The 7,351-nt window shown below is 44.2% G+C and overlaps 1 long non-coding RNA gene across 1 annotated transcript in view; it reads left to right on the top strand.

Moving 5' to 3' along the window:
* Positions 1-3,979: 3,979 nt before the first annotated feature.
* Positions 3,980-7,351, top strand: part of LOC104982326 — a 14,736-nt gene continuing 11,364 nt past the window's right edge. Inside the window, exon 1 of the long non-coding RNA XR_824503.1 lies at positions 3,980-4,078. This is a non-coding gene — a long non-coding RNA (uncharacterized LOC104982326). The remainder of the gene's footprint in view (positions 4,079-7,351) is intronic.

Genomic DNA, 7,351 nt, shown 5'->3' with positions numbered 1-7,351 from the left:
TCAAGAACAAGGTGACTTTATGATTGTTTTTTTTCTCTGCTTTGACCAGAGGGGGGAAGAGGAGTCTAGCCCAAGTAAGCAATGGGAGGTCTCAAGACTGTCCAGTGTGCCTGTGACCTGACACCACAGAGCCTGCCTGATGGGAAAAGTGACTGCCTCCTGCAGTGCATTCAGGGCTCCCAGGGGGCACAGTGTAGGGGTCAGACTTCTGGAGTGGCCTCTGGTACCAGCACCCAGCCGCACCCCGGACACTCACAGATCCTCTCGGAAAGTGAAAGTAGTAAAAGTGAAAGTCAGACTCTTTGCAGCCCTGTGGACAGTCCATGGAATTCTCCAGGCCAGAACACTGGAGTGGGTAGCCTTTCCCTTCTCCAGGGGATCTTTCCAACCCAGGGATTGAACCCAGGTCTCCTGCATTGCAGGCAGATTCTTTACCAACTGAGCTATAAGGGAAGCCCCGAGATCCTCTCTGGGCTTCTGTAAAATCAAACAGTCCAACTGTTTGATTCCCAGGGCCGTTTCTATGTTTTCAGAGCCATGACAAAAGAAAAAAACAAACAAAACTCCCCTAAAAGCTGAAGCAGGCTGAAAAGCCAACATTACTTGCCTATGGGTTTCACAATAATAAATAAAAAAAAATTTTTTTTATTTAATAAAACAACTCCTTTTTTTTTTTAAAGGCTAAATAGAGAAATGACTTCACAGGCCTGTGACCTGGGTAGTCACACAGAACCCCACACTTTGAACGGCCCTGTGTTGGGTTTAATGCTCTGTTGTGGCTGTCTTAAAAGTCTTCTTGATAAGTTTTGTACAAGGGCCCCACATATTTATTTTACACTGGATCTTGCAATTCTGATGCTGATGCTGGCTACAAATACTTAGAATGTTGATCAAGGAGAACCATGGACAAGTCTGCAGTGTTTTTTGTTTTATAGAATTGTGGCATCTGGAATATAGAAATGTTGGACAGTTCCTCATTTTCAGTTCCCTGGGGAAGGCGGAGAGGGTGAGACAATTAAGGAAGCACTTGATGAGAGTTAAATTGTTCAAAGGAACCAGGAGTTCTGCATCCACAGTTACTGTTCTTGGAGTTAGGTGCAGCCAGGGCTCTGGAGATTGATTCAGACATCTCCTGCAGGGAAAGACTACTACTGTTGCCTGATGCCCATTATCTGCTTATTCTGTAGTGCTAGGATTATTAGCTGGCCATGGCCAGAAAAAAAAAAAACAAAACACAACGTTCCCCAGGTTCTTTTGCAGTTAGTTATGTTTGTGTGATGTTTTTTGTGGCCATGCCATGCAGCATATGGGGTCTTAGTTTCCCAACAAGAGATTAAACCTGTGCCCCCTGTATTGGAAGCACGGAGTCCCAACCACTGGGCTGCCAGGGAAGTCCTGTCCATGTGATTAAGTGCTGGTCAGTGGGAGGTGTGTGCCACCACCCCATTGGTATGTGTTTTTACTTCTGTAACATCGCAGAAAAGTTTGAAACTTTTAGACTAGGATCTGAAGAAAAAACACATGCTATTAGTTGTTATCATTTCACAGTAGAAATTTATTTAGGAATGAATTTATAAATGTGGTGTGTGCTCAGTTGCTCAGTCATGTCTAAATCTTCTCAACTGCAAGAACTGTAGCTTGTCAGACTCCTCTGTCCATGGGATTTCCCAGACAAGAATACTGGAGTGGGTTGCCATTTCCTACTCCAGGGGATCTTCCTGACCCAGAGATCCACCTTGCATCTCCTGCATCGGCAGGCAGATTCTTTACCACTGTACCACCTGGGAAGCCTAATTGATACATGGGTGCCCTTTAGTGTATAGTTCCTCAAACAGGAAGATGAGACTAGCATTCCATCTCTAAGGGGATGCTAGTGGGGGGAGCAGATAATAAGTAAAATCTCAGGTATATGCAATGAAGAAGAACTGAGCACGTTGGGTATGGGGATGGTAAGTGCCAGGGATGTCATTTCAAGGGTAACATGAAAGGGTCTGAGGAGGTGATTTTTGAGGAGAGGGCTTAGTGAAGACAGGGAGGAGCTAGCTGTTACAGATAGCTGGGTAAGAACATTTGGGGGAAAGGATACAGTCAAATTGTTCTGCCAAACGTGGAAGTCTCTTGAGAATCAGACTTGTATTTCCAACTATCAGTTGTCATCTCCATCTCGATGTCCCAATAGCATCTCAAACTCAACATGTTTAAAATTTCTCTTCTGCTCCAAACCAGTTCCTCTTCCTCTGTTTCTGTTAGTGCCACTATCTTCATATCATAATAACCTAAACTGAAATGTTGGCATTGTGTGTACCAGGTTACCAAGTTGTGACCATTTTTCTTCTACAAATGCTCTCCAGTCTTTTCTGCCACCCCTGGCATCCAGCCCTGGATTACTGCAGGAGCCTCCTCACAGGTCTCCGTGCCTGTAGCTGCTCCAGCTTCTGGCCATCTTCAAGACTGTGCTCAGTCATCTTCCTGCAGCACCACTTTGACTTCCTCTGCTCAGAAAGCCTCAGAGTCTCTACAAATAAAGTCTGCAATCTTTAGCCTAGTAACTAAGGTCCACCTTTCCTTCTGGTCCCATCTTCCCATGCTCTTCTGAGTACATCTTTATTTGGATTCTTTGCAGTTTTCCAAAGACAGCTCCTTCCTCTCCTGTCTTCATGTCTTGATTCCTTCTGCTTCCTCCTCCTCCTGGAATTCGATTGCCCTCTTTCTCATGAAGCCTTTCCTCAGCTCCTCGCTCAGCAGAGCTTTTTCATCCTTTGACCTACAGGATCGTCTTCATGTCACTTTTTTCCAGGACTTTTGCGATTGTAAAAGGAATACAACATTGAGACAAGTTCTGAAAATGGAAAAACAATCATCCATATTCCTATTTCAACAAGTTGATTTCACATTTGGCTATTTTTTCTAGTTCTGGTGATCTGCATGCATATTTTTACATAATTGTAATCATAGTAGACATACAATTCTGATTTCTTTTCACTTCTACCCAACATTCCCCCCATCTTTCCACAGTCTTTCCAAAGTTGTAGGAGTTTTTAAAAGAGGTCAAAATAAGTGTGTAAGTGTCTTGGAGAAGGGAATGGCAACCCACTCCAGTATTCTTGCCTGGAAATCCTCATGGACAGAGGAGCCTGGTGGGCTACAGTCCATGGGGTCGCAAAAGTTGGACACGACTTAGTGACTAAACCACCACCTCCAAGTGTCTTACGGAGTTGATGTACTATAATTTATAAGACCATCTATCACTGACATTTGATGGGTTTTGTTATAGCCCAGCTGTTAATAGACTAGAAAGCTATTTCCAAGTAAAAAGGAAATCTTAAGGCTTCTTTTCCTAGCACCTCGCTAACTACTTCAATCAGTATTTGTTGAGTGGATGGATAAACAAATGCACACAGTGAACATCCTTAGACATAACTTTTTTTCTGTTGAATATTTTCCCAGCCAAAGAGTGCTAAAAGAGCATTAACATCTTATATAAAATATTTTAATACAAAATTAACATTGTGGGGGGCTTTGCACATTGTGAAGTGAAAGTATTAGTTGCTCAGTCATGTCCAACTCTTTGTGACCCCATGGACTGTAGCCCGCCAGGCTCCTCTGTCCTTGGGATTTTCCAGGCAAGAATACTGGAGTGGGTTGCCATTCCCCTCTCCAGGGGATCTTCCTGACCCAGGTCTCCTGCGTTGCAGGCAGATTCTTTACCGTTTGAGCTACCTGGGAAGCCCTTGCACATTGTGGCAGATTGTATTTTTCAAAAATGGTCACGTCGATATATGTCCCATCCCACATGCTATGATGTGGGATATCCCTCCATTGAGAGGTGGAATCTATATTCTCGCCCTTTGAAACTGTTCATTTATTTTATACCTGTGTTGATTAACAGAATCAATTCAGTTCAGTCGCTCAGTCGTGTCAGACTCTTTGTGACCCCATGGACTGCAGCACTCCAGACTTCCCTGTTCATCACCAACTCCTGGAGCCTACTCAAACTCATGTTCATCACATCAGTGATGCCATCCAACCATCTCGTCAACAGAATACAGTGGAAGAAACATGGAACTTTCAAGCCCAGGTTATAAAACATAATAGGCTCTGTCTCTATCTCCCCCTCTTTCTTAAGACACTTGCTCTTGGAATTCAGCCACTATGTTACAAGGAAGCCCAAGCCACATGTAGAGGCCACATGTGGGCTTTGTGCCCGTATTCCCAATGATGTCCCCAGTCAATACCCAGAATCAACCACTGAACGTAGGAGTGAACAGCCTTCAGATGATTCAGTCATCCAGCCGCATACACTGTGGAGAAGAGAGAAGCCAATCCCATTGTACCCTATCTGAATTCCTGATCCACAGAGAGAGATACCAATGATCATTGTTCGGGGGAAATTTGTTATGCAGCACAAGTGGCTGAAACACACACATAGTCCCATGTTGTGTTCCAAAAGACTTGTAGTAATTTGCAGGTTCACCACAACCTCCAGAGCCCCGATGTGTGGCCTCTTTGTGGGCATTGACCTCAAAGTCTGTAAATCTCATCTCTGTTTCTCATCTGTAGGCTCCTTGAGGGGATACATCACTGCATTTTTATTCTCAGTTCTTAGCAGGCACTTGGTAAATGTTTATCCATTTGTACATTTGTTAGAAGTATACATAACTAGGGTATGCATTGTCCTGGCCAGGAAGCACAGAGTCTGACTGTGTGGTAGACTGAAGCTATCTTGGTTTCCTCATTAGAGAAAGCAGATTCCAGAGAAGTGGCTCAGAGAACACATGCTCTGGTCCAATTACACACAGGCTTGGAGGAAACTATACAGTGTGTCAGGGAACGGGATAATGGTATCCACTCTGATAATGGATCAGAGTGTTCCCAGCCCTGAAACCTTACAGCCACTCCCAATACAGCTCCAGCTGTAAGGGATTGCACGATGCCACCAATTTTGCTTTCTAGTGAGAAACTACCAGCAGATACGTATCTAGATGGTATTTCTCCCACCGCCATGCCTACTCTTTACTACTGAATCAATTTTCATAGAGCCCGGCACAAAGGAATGCATGGAAATGTAGAGCAGGCCCTCTGCCTTTCCTTCTACAAGTTTAGATCCACTGCCAGTTGCCAGCTTCTTGCTTCCTTTCTTCTCTGCCACACTTCCACTCTCCGGCCAGAGAGCTCTCCCTACATCCTCTCCCTTTGAAACTGTTCAGTTGTACCTATGTTGATCAACAGAAAGCAGTGAAAGAAACACAGAACTTTCAAGCCCAGATTGTAAAAGTAATATGCTCTGCCTCTACCTACTTCCCTTTTTCTCAGGATACTTGCCCTTGGAATTCAGCCACTGTGTTATGAGGAAGGTCACATGTAGAGGCCACATGTGGGCCTTCTGCCTGCATTCCCAATGATGGTCTTTAGCATGGAAAGCACACTCATAAAAAATTCCAGTCAAAAAAATAAATGATTTCTTTTCAAGTGAATTCTACTTAACTCCATTATTAATTCAACAAATATTTACTGAACACCTGACATGCACCTGCCCTCAAGAATGATAAGGAAGTCACAGTCTAACAGAAAGTTCATAACTCATAGGAGTTCTGTCCAATCAAGAGACTTGCCATTTTTCTTGGGTACTTGTTCTAGCATAGCCCCACTATTACAGGAGCCAGGTCAAGGTCAAGAGGGCAAGTCAGCCTGGGGTTGGCTGAGTGGAGAGGTAGGAGGTGGGAAAATAAGAGTTGTGAGGTGGGAAAAAGAGGAGAGTGAAAATAACTGGATTAAAAGTCAACATTCAAAATGCTAAGATCATGGCATCTGGTCCCATCACTTCATGGTGAATAGATGGGGAAACTGTGGAAACTGCCAGGCTATTTTCTTGGGCTCCAAGATCACTGTGGATGGTGACTACAGTCATGAGATTAAAAGACGCTTGCTCCTTGGAAGAAAAACAATGACAGACCTAGACAGTATATTAAAAAGCAGAGACATTACTTTGCCTACAAAGGTCCATATAGTCAAAGTTATGATTTTTTCCAGTAGTCATGTATGGATATGAAAGCTGGAAAAGAGCTCTTTGACGCATATGAGCAGCAAAGAATTGATGCCTTCGAACTGTGGTGCTGGAGAAAACTCTTGAGAGTCCCTTGGACAGCACAAAGATCAAATCCTTTAGGACTGACTGGACAGCACAGCTAGTCAATCCTAAAGGAAATCAACCCTGAATATTCACTGGGAGGACTGATGATGAAGCAGAAGCTCCAGTACTTTGGCCACCTGATGCAAAGAGCTAACTCATTGGAAAAGACCCTGATGCTGGGAAAGATTGAAGGCAGGAGGAGAAGGGGAAAACAGGATGAGATGGTTGGATGGCATCACTGACTCAATGGACATGAGTTTGAACAAACTCCGGGAGATGGTGATAGACTGGGAAACCAGGTGTGCTGGAGTCCCTGGGGCCACAAAGAGTTGGAGGTGGGATATAACGAGGTGGGAAAAGTAGCAACTTAGATACAGTAGTTTAAATGAAAAATCATTTCTCTGGCTACACAGAAAAAAACACCTAGTGTTTTATTGAAGAGACACTGTATTTTAGGATGTGGACTTTGCCTCCAGGTTCTATCCAAGGCACTTGGTCTAAGTGGAGTCTAACCACCACTTTAAGGCAGTGAACTCCAGGAATTCTCAAGATGGCATAAAAAAAACTTTGAAGAATTCATGCAGAGCATTTAACTGGAAGCAGAGCATTGTAGTGAATTTATTTTTAATGTTGGTTAACTAACTTGAGATGGAAGCCGTAAAACACCTTTTCAAACCACCAGGTCTGGCGACTGATGGCTTTAGTACAGACTCCCTTATGCCAAGTCTCACTTTGACAAGTTAACGGGACTACTCCTCTGCCCCTCAGGGTGTCCAGTGGATGATACCCTCCCCATTAGGAACAAAAGGGGCCTTTCTTTGGAGTTGCAGCTCAGCCAGTTAATGCCTGTATTCCCAGCCAAAACTATCACAGAGCTCCTGGTTCCAGTCTACACACCATGTATTTGAGGAAGAATCATGCCTGGCTTTGACTCCTGAAAAAACAAGTTTTGCCCCCAACAGAGCAGATTGCCACCTTCTGACTTTCCTCCTGTGGGATGCAGTTCATGAAAGCAGAGTCTGATTCAGGGTTGTTATTTTTTCCTTCCAGTTTAGAAATGGTAAAGGAGGGAGACAGTGTTTTCTTGGTAGACCAGAAAGCCCAGCCTTCAAGATACAAGGGCAGTACTGTCTCTGATTGGGGAATGGCCAGGTTTGGGGTTGGGGAAGAAAATAGGAAGCAGGAGGCAGATATGGCTGGGGGAGGAGGGGAGGGGGGAAC

This window comes from Bison bison, unplaced genomic scaffold (genome assembly GCF_000754665.1).
Source record: "Bison bison bison isolate TAMUID 2011002044 unplaced genomic scaffold, Bison_UMD1.0 scf7180017864530, whole genome shotgun sequence".
Lineage (NCBI taxonomy): Eukaryota > Metazoa > Chordata > Mammalia > Artiodactyla > Bovidae > Bison > Bison bison.
The sequence above is the reverse complement of the archived record's forward strand: the minus strand, read 5'-3'. Positions and strand labels throughout refer to the sequence as shown.